We start from the raw sequence: 15,820 nt of genomic DNA on the forward strand, positions 1-15,820 counted from the left end.
CCCAGCCACAGTATTCGAGGAACATGTTCTTCTTGCGGCCTTCAGAAAGGCCCATAAGGTTGTTGGCCTCGAGGAAGCAGTCAAACCATAGCATATACGAGTCCCAGTGCTTGGTGACTGGGTCATACGGAGTTGGTGGGGCGTGCATAGCTGTTTTGAATTTGCTGCTCAAAATGACTGCTCGAAGCCGTGCTGAACTCCGGGCTGGATGTACTTGCTGGATTGCTACGCTCTTTTTGGTTCGCCTAGTTGCCTTCCAATCCCATCCTCATCGCCAGTGTTAGATCAGGTAATGGAAAGGCACACAAGGCTAATGGCAACAACAGCTCTTTATTAAAGTACAACAAGTAAGAACAATCCAGAGAAGGTTGAGTCTGACAGCAGCCCTTTTATAGAGAGCTATCAGACCCTTCGACCAATGGGATTAAACCTCTGGTCCCGCCGGAACAGAGGACCTTGGTGGAAACCACTGTAGTTGAAGCAAGTATCTAACAGTTCAGATATTTGCTTTAAAACAACAGAGGAGACAGTTCAAATCCAATTTTCCTTCTTAACTCCCTATTAAATTTTTGTATCAAATGCTCCCTCGAGATTATATGGGTTTTTTTCTAACCTCATTCCCACTCTTGATGTACTGCACAGTCAAAAATGTTTTTAGCATCATTATTGCTATAACCCGGTAGAGCAAGCATAAAATCAGAAAGGGTTCGTCCCGCTTGTACCTCAGAATATCCTCTATCCTGTCTCCTTAGGACATTAATCAAATATTTTCTGACAGTAATCCATCTTTTCCCCAAATCAAACTTACTTTCTATTTTCACAATATGGATGACATCAGTTTTGTGGATTTTTTTTCCTCCTTAAAATTTTACCTTCTTGCTTATTTGCTTCTGGGTTTTGGTTCCCCAATACTTCCTACAGGTTTTGTGGCTTACACACAATTTTTCCTTTGAAACAAGCTCTCAGCTCAACATATGCAGTATTTTAATGTAGGAGAGCCACTGTCTCTCAAGCCTATTAAAAGACTGGTGCCCTTATGGTTTAGAAACCACCCACTAGCTAAAAAACGTAGGTTTTCAGTGCTCTGAATTTGTACATAAAACACTTCAGCTGACACCTTGTCTGAGAACAGCATCTCACAGAACATGAAGTTCTTACTATAAGCCTAATCCTTACTTTATGAAAAACAAAACTTCAACTCTCTATATTCTGTATCATTACTGACAAACAGGAGGTTGTTAAGAATTGTAACCTGAACTCTTCATTATTTTTTAAAGGATATATTGGATAAATATAAAATTTGTGCAAATATTCCCTTGATCTATGACATATTCCTGATAAACTAAGAATGATAAGTATAGTTCGAATATTCAAAATAGTTCATCATGTAGATTATATTTCATGTTTATACTGTAGTTACCATGGGCAAGTTTATATTTGGGTTAGCTTTCAATGGACATTTAAAAAGTGTCTGAAGGGGACAGTAGGAGAAAATACAGTGACTTACATAAGCAAGGCTAGCTATATCATTATACCTAGTAAGATGCCAACATTAAGCAGCAAATTGGAAAAAGATAGAAACCTTCCGCTAATGTTCTCATTAAGACTAATCCTCCTTCCCCTAAATGTGTGTGTGTGTGTGTGTGTGTGTGTGTATGTGTGTAATAGGTATTAGGGATCACCAGATCTGAACAGTAAAAATCCAGATAGACATCAGATGACAGCAAAGAGTTCGTATGGACAACCCTAATGTTAAATGTGTTTTCTTCTGCAATGATATTTTCTTGTTAGGTGGTTCAATTGTTGGTTTGTCTTACCTGCTAGCTTTGCTCAGTGTGCTAATAGAGTAACCTTCAGGATGGGGGTGGGGGGGAACCATGAACAACAGGACATGCATTCCAGTTGTCGCTCTGTTTCATGACCGTCATCTACATAAACATAGAAATGTATTGCAGCATTTGCATGAATAAGAATCACCAGGAAGAATAATGGCAACATGATATAAGGTACTAGAGCAGTAGTTCTTAAATTGTAAATAATTACCCCCAATGGGTGTTTGAGGCACATCCTAGGGGATAAAGGAGCTATTTGTAATTATTTGTTTGTGAGTCAAGAATCCAAGTTGGGACTGTTGAGGTGTGTAAATACAGAGTCTTTTTTTGCAGGTAGGTGGGAGTAATGATATTATTCGTGACTGGAAAAAGGAATACTTGTGACAAATACCCTGTTTTCCTGAAAATAAAACCTCCTGGGATAATAAACCCAATTAGGCTTTTGAACACATGCACTAAAATAAGCCCTCCCTGAAAATATTGCAACACAGCAGCAGCCATGAGGTAACCACGCTCACCGCCTCCTGCACTTCAAAAATAATAAGACCTCCCCGAAAGTAAGGCCAAGGGCTTATTTCAGGGGTCAAAATAAAATAAGACCCTGTCTTATTTTCAGGGAAACACGGTGGTTTAAGAACCAATATACTAGAGGACAGAACTATGTATGTATCTTTCATACATGATAGTGAACACACTTTGGTGTGTAGAATGGGAGATATGGATGTTATCTCCTTCTCTTGTGTATGGTAACAGAAAGTCTTGGAATTATCTATAGCTAAAGCCAATCAGCAAGGATATGAATGAAATAAGATACTGTAGTATGGATTCCAGGCTGTAATTAGAATATATTTCATCAAGTTCAATATTTCAATCAAGTTCAATATTTCAGTCGGATTTGGAATGATTTTGATTTCTAAAATGAGAACATGTGCTCACATGTGTGTATCCCATCAGGGTAATTGGTCTTAATTAGTTCATGGTTAGAAAATTTGGTCTGCATAAATGGGTGTAGAACATTTTTGGATTCTTAGACTGGGTTGGCCTGCGTAGCTTTGAAGATGGGCATCACCAAAAACTGGGAGCGGTGCCACAGAATAACAACCATAGATATTACAATAATGGACTTCCTGTGTATCCATTCTGTGCTTCCGGAATGAAACTTCAGAGCCACCTCCATATTTACAAATGAACTGCACAATAATGTGTCTTCTTCAGACCTAAAAGATTACCATATGCATGGAATCCTGGAACTTATCTGTGCACAAAATAATACTTATGCTTATGATTCATTGACATTTATGAGTTTTGCATTTTTCACCATTCTTCTTCAATCCATCAATGTCAAAAGGATTTAACTGCACTTTTTTCTTGTTCTGATCTTTTACGTTGCATATTATATACAATAAAATATGCATTCCAAAAAGTATAGATTAAATTGTGCAGCATATCTATTCTATTATTTTCTGTAAAATATTCTAAGAAAGATTCACAATATTAGTATGATGAGGTCTTCTTGGCTGATTAATTTTGGCTTAGTATCTAATAAACGCTGGTAGCTTTTAAGAGTTTTTTTTTTAAACTTAAAGGCCAGCATTACAGGAATGTAGCACAAGTATTATATTATATATAAGAATTTTCATATCTTTCTCATCAATGTGCATTTACTATAAACCTGTGTCGTCATACTCTACATTTCTTGGAATGCTTTGTAAAGATCAAAAAAAGTATGTAAATAACCATTGTTACTGTAATATTAAACCTCTTCCTTAAAATCTTTTAGATTTTTTTTCTTTCTAAGACAGTAATTAGCCGCTTTAAAGGAGGTTAGAGGTAAATTTGTCTTTTTCACACCTCATTTATGGATGCAACTACGTTCACCAAATGTTTTTATTACATGCTCTCTGATTTTAAAGAAGTTCCTTCCCATAAAAATTGCAGAGCTTTTTGCTACTGTAACAAAGTCACAGATACCATTTAGGATCTCAGCAACATAAATATGCTATATGTCATACAGCACAACAACTTTAATAGATATCATGTATAAATTCAAGAAAGAAAAATATAAGCCAAAAAGTTTGGGTGTTTTTTTTAAAGAAAAGTTATAATAGAAGTCTTGTCAGGTCTTCTGGACCTGCATCAGGTTGAAAACAATTGTATTATATTAATTTTTTTCCCAGCATCTGGTACATGTCCTCTGGATATGGAACTATAGATAATGATCATCAATAATATTCATTTATGGAACTATGCTCCCTGAAATCGACTGGCTTTTAAAAGTTATTAGAACTGTTGTATGTCATAATGTGTATAGAATACTATATATTGAGCATACTTGAAGAACATCAGGTTGGATAAAGCCAGTATTGACAATACTGAGCTCTTATGAATCACTAATCCACCTTTATAAAAGGCAATTGAATTCTTTTAAAAAGTAGCAAATATTAGAGAAGCTATTTCTCTAATAGGGTATTCCAATTGTCCTTTTAAGAACTCTTTCCAGGTATAATGACAGTAATGGAATACTTTAGATGTGTCTGCAGCTAGGGTTGTATAAATATGTGAATGTAGGATAAGATTATAAAAAAAATAGAAAAATATTATTAGAATAAGCACTCTTATCCAAACATACTCCATCTTGCCATTTCAGTTGTATTTTTATAATATTTAGGGCAGCATTTCTCAATTTTTTCAGCCTGGAGGAATCCTTGAAATATTTTCAGGGCTCAGGGAACCCCTGCTCATACAAGCTCACGAACATAGGCCACAAGTAATAAAATTATTAGATTTGTTGGTGCAGGCCTCTGTATATACATATATGCATTGACCTCCACCACTCACACTGCCTTTGTGGATGGTTCCTGGGGTCATTGGAGCCAGGGCCAAGCCAATCTCAGATTTCCTGCGCTTTCCTTGACACAGAGCCACCCCTAAAGGTCACTGTGCCTGCAGAAAGACAAGCATGCATCTGCAGTTTCTGGCGACAAGGCCAGCCCAGCCCCAATTTCCTGCCCTTGCCCTGAGATGGAGCTCCCCAGGAAACTGCACCTACAGAAAGGCTGATGTTAGCAAGAAGAGCCCAGGATGGAGCCCTGTCAGCATCTCTTTCTCTCTTATGAGCTATCTCATTACCTGATCTTCCTCCCTTGTCCCCTCCTCATGCCTCAACTCAGCTTACTCTTCAACTCACTCAATATGGGCCAGTGATGTGTGGTGAGTTTTAGGGCTGGTGAGGCTGGTGATGTCATCAAATTATCATCATGAAGGGAGGACTGTGACAACTTTGATCTTTGCAAGCATGCAAGCAAAATACCCCAGGATCACGGTGGCGGGGACAGCAACTCCTTCCGCTGTGCTGCGGAGGAGAGCCACAGGAAGGAGGGGAATGGGACGAGGTGTGCAGGAGGCAGCCCTTCATGTTGGCTCAGGAAGGAGGGGAATGGGACCACGTGTGCAGGAGGCTCCTCAGCGCCAGCCTCAGATCTGCACGAGCCATGGTCCCCTTCCCCTGCAGACGTGGTCCCATTCCCCTCCTTCCTGAGCCAACATGAAGGGGACCGCGGCTGCACTTATCTGATGCTGGCGCTGAGGAGCTCCTGCACACATGGTCCCATTCCCCTCCTTCCTGAGCCAACATGAAGGGCTGCCTACTGTGCATGTGGTCCCATTCCCCTCCTTCCTGTGGCTCTCCTCTGCAGCGCAGCGGAAGGAGTTGCTGTCCCCGCCACCATGAACGTGGGATATTTTGCTTGCACGCGCAAGAAAGAGATGAAAGAGAAAAGGGGATATTTTTTTTTCTTTTCCTGATGAGAGCGGTGAGGCTCTGCCTCCCCTGCCTCCCCTGACTGCACATCACTGCCATGGGCTATGCATGTTCTGGTATGTTCTAACCTGGGTCTAGGACAACTTGCCGTGGTCACCTCACCCCAGCCACCTTGCCCCAACCTCTCTCCCTGTCAGTTCAACATGGGACAGCTTGATGCAGTCAACTCACCATGAAACAATTCAACATGGTATGACTCAAGTGAGATAACAGGACTGTTATCCACCACTGTTTCTTCGATATTATTTTTAAATGTTGTCATTCAAATTTCATGTTGTCCCTCCTCCCACATCCTTTCTTTGATGATTTTATCCCACCCTTTCTTCAGTATTATTGAAGAAATTACTAAAAGTTTTTATTAAAAGTTTTGCCAAAAACTAATACAAACTAATAAAAAGAAAATGCATAAAAAAAAGAAAAAAGTGCAGAAAGAAAGAAAAGGAAAAGATGCTTTTGATTTCCTTTGCAGCAAATACCATTAGATAAGTATATCTTATCTCTTATGGTTACTAAAGAAAGCTCACTCTTTTCTATTATCCAAGGTGTTTTTCTAATCATCAAAATTACAAATCATACAATAAGAGCATCTTTCCCACTCTTTAAGGGGTTTCCAGTCAGTTATAAATATAAACATTTTCATTTAGCAATTTCTTCAGGTTCCATCACCAAACTTTCCTCCACTGATGGCATTATGACTTTCATTTTATTTCTTCTAATAAATATTATTAAGGTTAGAATAATATAAAATATTTTTAAAAATGAAAATAGGAAAATGGGGTTGGGAAGAGAAAAGAAAGAAGTTTAGGGTAAAGTGGAAAAAAGAAAAGCACTGACTTCCTATTTTTTTAGCATAATTGAACAAGAAAGTAACATTACAGTCTCAACATTTTTATTTTTACATAATCTGTATTAGTTATTTCTATAACAATTGACTTATCTAATGTGCAAAACCCAAAATCGGAGTTCCATTTTTTCCCAACTCAAGCACAAAATACAAAAACTGTTTTCCAATTGGAAACAAAGTTGGATGTATTATTTTCTTTGATTAAAATAATCAATTTAGCCGTCTCTGCTAGTTCCATTAGTTTTTCCAACCATTCATCCATTGTGGAAAGACTTTCAGCCCATTATATCACACATTCTCTGTGATGGGCCCAACCCTCTGGAACGAACTCCCCCCTGACATTAGAACTACTGTTGATCTCCGCTCCTTCCGTAAGAAACTCAAGACCCACCTGTTCCGGCTAGCCGGCCTAGCCTAATCGTAATCATAAGTACAATCTATTACTGACCTTCCTGGATGGCTTTTTAATATTGTTAATTTTGGGGTTTTAATTTGGTTTTAGACTGTTTTTAACTTGAAATGAGTTCGGGTATTTTACAGACCGTATGTTTATGTTGGTTGTCTAATGTTTTGTTGTTCTTGCTTTGTTGTTTTATATGTACTGTCTGTACACCGCCCCGAGTCCCTGCGGGGAGAGGGGGGCAGTATATAAATTTAATAAAACTCAAACTCAAAACATTATTTTACTTGTTCTTCCTCTGTCTAATATTTCAACATTGTAGCAATAACGTTCATCTTGAATACATAGTTCTATTTCAAACTCAGTTTGGCTTTGTTCAAAGTCTTTCAACTTTTTTTGTTAATCATACATAAAGAAACCATTGACAAGACTATCCTTCTTGTACAGGCAGCCCTTGACTTACAACCACATTTGAGCCCAAAATTTCTGTTGCTAACTTGGTAACGTGGTTATTAAGTTAATCTGGCTTCCCAATTGACTTTGCTTGTAAGAAGCTGTCCAAAAGTGATGATATGACCCTGGGACACTACAACTGTTATAAATATGAGTCAGTTGCCAAGCGTCCGAATTTTGATCATGTGACTATGGGAATACTGCAATGGTCGTAAGTGTGAAAAATGGTCAAAAATTCCTTTTTTTCAATGAAAGTCTGAAATTCAAAAAAGTGTTACCATCAATGGTAGAAAAAATCAATGCAAAGAGCAATAGGAAAACACTTCAGCAGATGGTACTAGAATAAGATAAAGATAAAGGTTCCCCTTGCACGTATGTGCTAGTCATTCTCGACTCTAGGGGATGGTGCTCATCCCCATTTCAAAGCCGAAGAGCCAGTCCTGTCCAAAGATGTCTCCATGGATATGTGGCCAACATGACTAAATGCCGAAGACGCACGGAACACTGTTACCGTCCCACCAAAGGTGTTCCTGTTTTTCTTCTTGCATTTTTATATGCTTTCGAACTGCTAGGTTGGCAGAAGCTAGGACAAGTAACGGGAGCTCACTCCATTACGCAGCGCTAGGGATTCAAACTGCCGAATTCCAATCTTTCTGATCGACAAGCTCAGCGTTTTTACCACCGTGTCCCCAGTACTAGAATAACATCTCACAAGAGTATTCACTTTCCTTGGAAATGAAAAAGAACGACTAGGAACAAAGAAGTGAAGAACTCATAATAAACTATACTTGTGACTTGTTTGTGGGAATACCATAGTTTTCCTTTTATCTGTCACATCCAACTATCTATTTAGTTTATCATTGATAGCTCTCCATTTATTTTGTCAGCATGAATGACTGTCCCTTTATGGTCATGAGGCTACTATTTTCCCATTGGAAAAAGAGTGAACTTGCCAAATAAGTCATATTCCCAATATAAGAGTAAATTATTTGTGACTGTTTTATTTACTTTTGAATGGATGAATTTGTAGCTACCTAAAAAAAATAATTTGGCTTTTTTTTTCCAGCTTGAGAAAACCATTCCAAAATGTTGATGACATAATATGCATTTCTCCTTTGAAAAGCAACAGAACATGTCCGTAACATGACTTTGCACTAACTGTATCTAATCTATTTCTGTACTATTTTGTCACCAGTTAAAATTGGTCTTGTTCTTCAGTTCCCTTCATTTTCTAAGTGAAAGGGGGGAAGAACAGATAAGCTTCAATTTAATTTGTTCTGGCAATTACTGGAAAGTTCCCACTGTGAGGGAAGCCACTGCTTATTGATGTGGAAGGACGCTCACCATACAAGACCCAAACAAAAGCAGACGCTGCTTTTCTACAAGTGAATTCAAGCATGTGTTGACATACTGGCTAAGGAAACAGTCCATATGAACCCTAATAGGAAGGAAAGAGAAGGAAGAGGGAGAAGGAAAAGGGTAAAAGCTATCAAGAAAGAACTAACGCTGAGGACATGAGCACAAAATGTGAACTGGTGAGAAGGGAATTCATTTTGTGTACTTACTTCTCTTGTTTATTTCAGTTCTTTTATATTTGATTTATAGCTTTCTCAGTACTGTAGAATACAGCAAGTCATTTTAGGCTGAAAATCCTGATGACCATTACATGGAAGGAATAGAGTTAGAGTTTTCTATATGTCTCTGGAGTCATGGGCTGAATTTTTTCATCCCAGATACGATAGCAAAAGTAAGTTTTGGGGGCAAGAGTGAACAGAAGAAAAGAGCACTTTGAGGCAATATACAGTACGGGTTGACTTTTTTTCAGCAAATCAAAATTTCACGCTAATTCTACCTTTTTTTAAATATGTAAGGATAATATATTTCAGAGACGCTTTCTAAAATAGAACTCTGGCAAAACCCTTTGAAACAGCCTGAAGGGGAAGGCATTATGCTGGGTGATTATGAAGAAAGAAACAAGTTGTTTAATGAAGTGCTGAAAGAGCAAATCTTGTTAGATTGGCATTCATGCACATTTACAAAAATATAACGGTGAAATCTTTTTTGTTGTTGATTTTCCCCTGTTTGGGCTCCTAGCAAAACTTTTATCAGTGAGATCCTCTTAATAAATTCTTAATGTGTTCTGCTTCTCCCCAAATTTCCCTTACTTCTTCTCCCCCTCAAGGTTGACAATGGTTCTAGCCATACAGCATCCCAAAATAGTTGTTAAGAAGATATGTCAAAACTGGGTTCATGACATGTAAGAAACAGGCTCCAGCTGTGCTAATAACATACATTTCAAAAGAGAAGCAGCGATGTGAACTGAAAACTAACAAACAGAATCTACCTCACTGGGAAACAATCACTGCCTCCGAAACACTGCCAACATGACAAGGAAAACTTCAATCACGCATTTTGCTCAGAATATTAAGGATTGCAATTTTACAGTACATCATTTCTTCTTCTAAAAAGGAGTGGTGGTGTTTTACAATACAATACAATACAATAGTAGAGTTGGAAAGGACCTTGGAGGTCTTCTAGTCCAACCCCCTGCCTAGGCAGGAAACCCTTCACTGTTTCAGACAGATGGCTATCCAACATCTTCTTAAAGACTTCCAGTGTTGGGGCATTCACAACTTCTGGAGGCAAGCTGTTCCACTGATTAATTGTTCTAACTGTCAGGAAATTTATCCTTAGTTCTAAGTTGCTTCTCTCCTTGATTAGTTTCCACCCATTGCTTCTTGTTCTACCCTCAGGTGCCTTGGAAAATAGTTTGACTCCCTCTTCTTTGTGGCAACCCCTGAGATATTGGAACAATGCTATCATGTCTCCCCTAGTCCTTCTTTTTCTTAAGCTAAACAGACCCAGTTCCTGCAACCGTTCTTCATATGTTTTAGTCTCCAGTCCCCTAATCATCTTTGTTGCTCTTCTCTGCACTCTTTCTAGAGTCTCCACATCTTTTTTACATCGTGGTGACCAGAACTGAATGCAGTATTCCAAGTGTGGCCTTACCAAGGCATTATAAAGTGGTATTAACACTTCACGTGATCTTGATTCTATCCCTCTGTTGATGCAGCCTAGAACTGTGTTGGCTTTTTTGGCAGCTGCTGCACACTGCTGGCTCATATTTAAATGGTTGTCCACTAGGACTCCAAGATCCCTTTCATAGTTACTACTACTAATAATAAATAATAATAAATATTTATTTCTTAGCCGCACCCTCTCCCGAAGGACTCGGGGCGGCGTACAATGAAACATATGAAATAAATATGGACAAAACAAACATATAACAGAGACATATACCGAGACATACACAAGGAGGAGGTCGGCTGATAAATAAAACAATTAAAATACAGTATTTAAAACCCCTAGATAATTAAATATAATTAAAATACCCAGTAAAAGCCCGTCAGGAGCGATATGGTTAGATCAAAGTTGAGCCAGGCCAGCTACTTGGAATAGGTGGGTCTTAAGCTTAATACGAAAGGAGCGGAGGTCAGAGGTATTCCTAATATCCGGAGGGAGGTCATTCCACAGGGCTGGGCCCGCCACAGAGAAGGCTCTACTCTACGCCACAGAGAAGGCTCTACTGAGCAAGGTATCATCTATACTGTACCTGTGCATTCCGTTTTTGTTGCCTAAATGTAGAACCTTACTCTTTTCACCATTGAATTTCATTTTATTAGATAGTGAATTTCATTTTATTAGATATTTTATGAAAACCTGACAGTACTTTACATGATTGTTGAGGTAGCTTCTCCTCTTCCTATAAAGAAAGGCATTTCCAAAGGGAGGGAATCAACTCGTTATCTTTTACTCTTTGTGCAAAGAAGGAGAATCAAACACGCACACCTTCTGACAGGGCAGAAGAGAATAAGGAACAATTCGGAGGCTGCCCCCCCCCCCCAAATTACAAGAAGAAATCCAGTGGAAATAAAACCTATCATGCTTTTGCCTAAGCTTCAGAATTTAAAGTCCAAATATATGAAACCAGCCCCTTCATTACTGTTAATGAGAAGTTTCTCAAGGAGTATTATTTGATATTTTAGAAGGCGAAATCAGTGCAATGCCCACATGTGGATTACAGCCTTATAGACACCTGGCATATTTGTTTCAGATTCTGACTGAACTGTATTTATATACAACATTATCCATAAATAGGTTAAAAACCTGTCTTTTCAACACTACAGAAGGTAGAGAATTCTTGCATGTATAGCTTCTCAGAGTGGTGACAGGTAAAGCTCCTGTCTTGAAACTGCCTATCCTTTACAGTTGTCTAATGTAAAAGATTTGTGCCTCCATCATACTTTGCTGTCCTCTAAGTGAGCAATTTTGCGTCTTTCCAACTACAGAACTGTTTTCCTTTTTACTTTTGTGTTTACTCTTTCTTTTCCATCATGTTACAAAGAGTATACAGTAATTTAATCGTAATTGCAAGCCTGAATGTTTTTGGGACAGCCTGTCTCCATATTGTTCAGATTGGTGTTGGGGAGCCGTTATCTCCATGTATGCATTATGCATTTACAATCATCTTGGCATAATAAAACAGTATTCAATTGTTCTCATTGTTCACTCAAGTGGCTTGTGTGCCATCCGCGTCTTTCTCATGAATGGCAGCTTGTAGGGGCCATTGTAGCCATTCAGCATTTAATGCTTGATTGGAAAAGAACTCAAAGTCATCAGATTAAAATTTCTCCTGTAGGTATAAGATGATCCTTTCTGCCTGAAAGTCGATGGGTCTTAACTTACAAATAAATTATTCTTTTTATTTTCCCCTCCCTTTGGGTTAAAGGTACCGTGCGATGGTAAAAAGAGAGAATTGCTGAAGTTCCTGACTGACAAGCTGTCGAATGAATATCTACTTATAACCGTAGCAACATCAATAAGTGACAGGAGCATAGAAAGAAGGGCAGCACAATAAATCCGTAAAATAAAACAAGCAAAAAGAGCAAAAAGGTATGGAACAAAGCTATTTTTTTTTCATAATACTATGTGCTCTAAATCTTTTTCTGTTTCAGAAGATAGCTTTCTTCAGTGGCATATATACTGACTTGTTATATAAGATCTAAGAGAAACAGTTGGAATTGTTCTCTTTATTTTTATATATAAGTGATAATTTTCATGCAGGCTGATCAAGCAGATGTGCAGAGGAGTGTACCTTTAAATAGTTGAATAGCTTGAAGGCTACAAAATAAATGCTCCGGGATATATGAAAGACTATTTCCAAATTTGCACTTGTCTCAAAGGAAAATGAGCATTTGGATAGGAAATTGAAAATATTTCAAAAGTCATAGTATATTTACTTTTGTACTGGGTTACAAAATAGCATAGATATTTATGCTTGAGTAGATAAATGTAGATTATGAAAATCCTGTCATTCTTAACTGAAATGCTTGCATTATTTCTTATTTTGAGCAAGAAATTTAAATATGTGAATTAATTTAAATCACTTTCTCAGATCTACCAGATGTCACTGTAGGTGTTCATCATAGTGCCTTCCGCCTTGCAGACAGAGTAATTTAAAGCAAAGAGAAAGGATTTATTGGCTGTTTGCTGCAAGCTTAGTGTAATACTATCATGCCTTATACTACTAAGTTATAACAACTCAGATTAGTAGTGCCAACACAGTGATGGTCTGGATTCAAGGGGATGCAGATCCCAAAATAAACTTATTAAGTTAGCCAAAACTAATCACTGTTTCCATGTCATCATTTTTTCTAGTAACATGAAAACATATTACTATTTGAGGCAAATTATACATAGGCTTCATAACTGCATAGTAAACAAAATTATTAACCCAACCTTATGGGCTTTTTTAAAAAAAGAAAAAAGGAACTCATATTGCAAAATACTTATAAAATAGAAGAGTGAAGTTATCAGTAACTTCCTTACAGTGATCATTTCAGTAGAAAAAGTGAGAAAGGGCATCATAACATTAGAAACCTAACTACCAAATGTCCAGGCCACCATCAATGGAGGACACTGAACTATGATCCTACTTAATGAACAGGAGTAATAGCCAAAATGAACTGAAGAAGGAAATACCTGCAGAATAATAATTTCTGTTTGGAAAAGTAGACTAAAGACTCTAATCGGTTTATATATTTAATTGCAGCAAATAATCCAAATTATTGTTGTTTACCTTAGTGTCTCAGACAATGTCCTAAAGAACTAATATTGGCCTTGGTCTTCTGTCAATATTCTAATATAAACGAGGAACATAAGAAAAGATTATGTGCTTCTTGTTTTGTGTTTCTCTTAACCGACAATTCCATGAGGCATGAATCAAAGGAAAAAGGAGCATCCAATTCACTTTCTCCATAATACAGATTTTATATACATACATCTCTAGCTGACACTTTAGGATTTAAGTAATATTGACTTATCTCATCTTCTGCCCAGATATATTAACTTTGATCAGCTACTGTCAGTGGCACAAAATGTGGTTACTTTATTAGAAAAATACAGATATTTATCCAGCAGAAAAGAAAAGTATAAATTCACCTCTTCCTGGATTTTTTCCAAAATAAAAAAAGACTTACAATTGAAATATCAATGACAACTTCCCTATAAAAGGGAAAATATGGAAATATAATGTCTATCTCTAAATCTTCAGTGTCCTGTCAACAGGCAGGCTGAGTAAAAGCATGTTTTGATATCTGACTGTTAGTAGGCTGGAAGATAAAGCATTAAACAGTCTCATGCTTTAGGCAAATGAATGATTGAGGTAACCCTCTTCCAATTTTTCCTGGACAGTTGAGTTTGTGCCCTTTTCAAAAACAGAATTACATATTAACTATGGTCCTTTTACCATTGTCATAATCCAGAGTATATGGGGGAAGACCCATATAGTAAGTCTAAACTTTTGAATAGAGGCTCTTTTCCATCCATATTCTTAATCAACCATCAGAGTAACAGACTTAACCCAACTGGAATAAATAGCCAATTAAACCAAGAGTTAAATATTTATATCTAAGCTCACACCACATTTGAAACTAAAGCCAACCTCCAAGCGTAAGCTTGCGTTTGGTATGCATAGTGAATGGAACGATGTTCTCTTAAGTTCAGACTAAACTGTTTCTAATGGTCTGTAATTCTTATGAGTGCATAAATAGACTATTATGGTTAATGAGCAATCTCTAAAACACATTACACAATGAAATGAATAATTAGCTGATTATGTAAGCATGTCAATCAAACTGCTGCAATCCCATATATTATATTACAAAACTTGACTAAGCTTAAAGAAATAAAATCACTTGAGTAGGAAAATAGTGTTGATAGTCCTCCCTTTAGCAACAGTAATTGGGATAAGGAAGTCCATTACTTTTTAAAAACAATTTTAATAAATTTTATTTTGTTGAAGCGTTGGACGGTCCCTGAAGCCTTCGGAACGCTTAAAACGACCCTCCGAGCAACCCGGAAGTCACTTCCGGTTTGCTCGGAGGGTGGTTTTAAGCATTCCGAAGGCTTCAGGGACGGTCCCTAAAGCCTCCGGGGGGGCGGGGGAGGCTCTTTTCGCCCTCCCCAGGCTCCTATAAAGCCTCTGGAGCCTGGGGAAGGCGAAAAATAGCTTTTAAAAAGGTGAACTCAGCTGGCCACCTCGCGTGTCCTGACAAATGGCTCCACGTGCCACTTGTGGCACGCGTGCCATAGGTTCGCCATCACGGATCTATACCAATAAATCTTTTTAACTATGACTTCATATATTTGTACATTTACATTATTTCATACATTTTTTTCATTCTATATATAATATTCTAAATGTTCTATGTATAACAGTTTTTACTACATTTACGTCATTTTGTGTAATATTTATTTGCTATAGTCTATCTCATATTTCAGTCTTTTAATTCTTTTCCGGTTTTGTAGTTGTCTATTGTTTTGTTGACCTTTCTTCCTTTCTTTTTTGCTTTCCTGCTTTTCCCCTCCTTTCCTCTAGCCAATTGTACAATAAATCCCATACGGAGTAGTATTCAGATTCGTCTTTCTCTTTTAGTTCTTTCGTGAGCCTATCCATCTCTGCACAAAACTGGAAAAATAATTATATACCAACAGAAGAAAATGTAATTAAAAAATATAGCAAGTCCATTGCTAAGCAATGCAATCTTAAGGCACAATGTTACGTGTCCACAGCAATCTATAGCAGCATTTCTTGTCATTGTTAGGCAAATCCTGTGTAGTCACAGTGTTCCATGGTCATGGTTATCACTATTATGATACCTTCTGGCTTTCCTATTGATTCTGTTTGTGAGAAGCTGAAGTGACAGTCACAAAAGATGAACATATGACCACGGCAGTGGTGGGTTACGGATTCCGTTCCAACTGGTATGGTTGGAACGGCCCCGGCGTCACCCACATGCATGCACATGGCATGCGCACAAACATGTGTGGCGCGTGCATGCATCGTGCTTGCCTGCGGCGCTTCTGCAAGCTTCCGTGACATTCCAGCAGCTCGTGCACAGAAGCGCCAA

General features: G+C 37.9%; 1 protein-coding gene across 1 annotated transcript in view; it reads left to right on the forward strand.

The window, feature by feature from the left end:
• Positions 1–15,820, forward strand: part of CDH20 (cadherin 20) — a 207,333-nt gene that overhangs the window by 109,407 nt on the left and 82,106 nt on the right. The window contains exon 2 of the mRNA XM_081951855.1: positions 12,139–12,302. The gene's annotated coding sequence lies outside the window, so the exon portion shown is untranslated. The remainder of the gene's footprint in view (positions 1–12,138; positions 12,303–15,820) is intronic.

Source organism: Natrix helvetica (assembly GCF_964273705.1).
Source record: "Natrix helvetica genome assembly, chromosome: 4".
Classification (NCBI taxonomy): Eukaryota; Metazoa; Chordata; class Lepidosauria; order Squamata; family Natricidae; genus Natrix; species Natrix helvetica.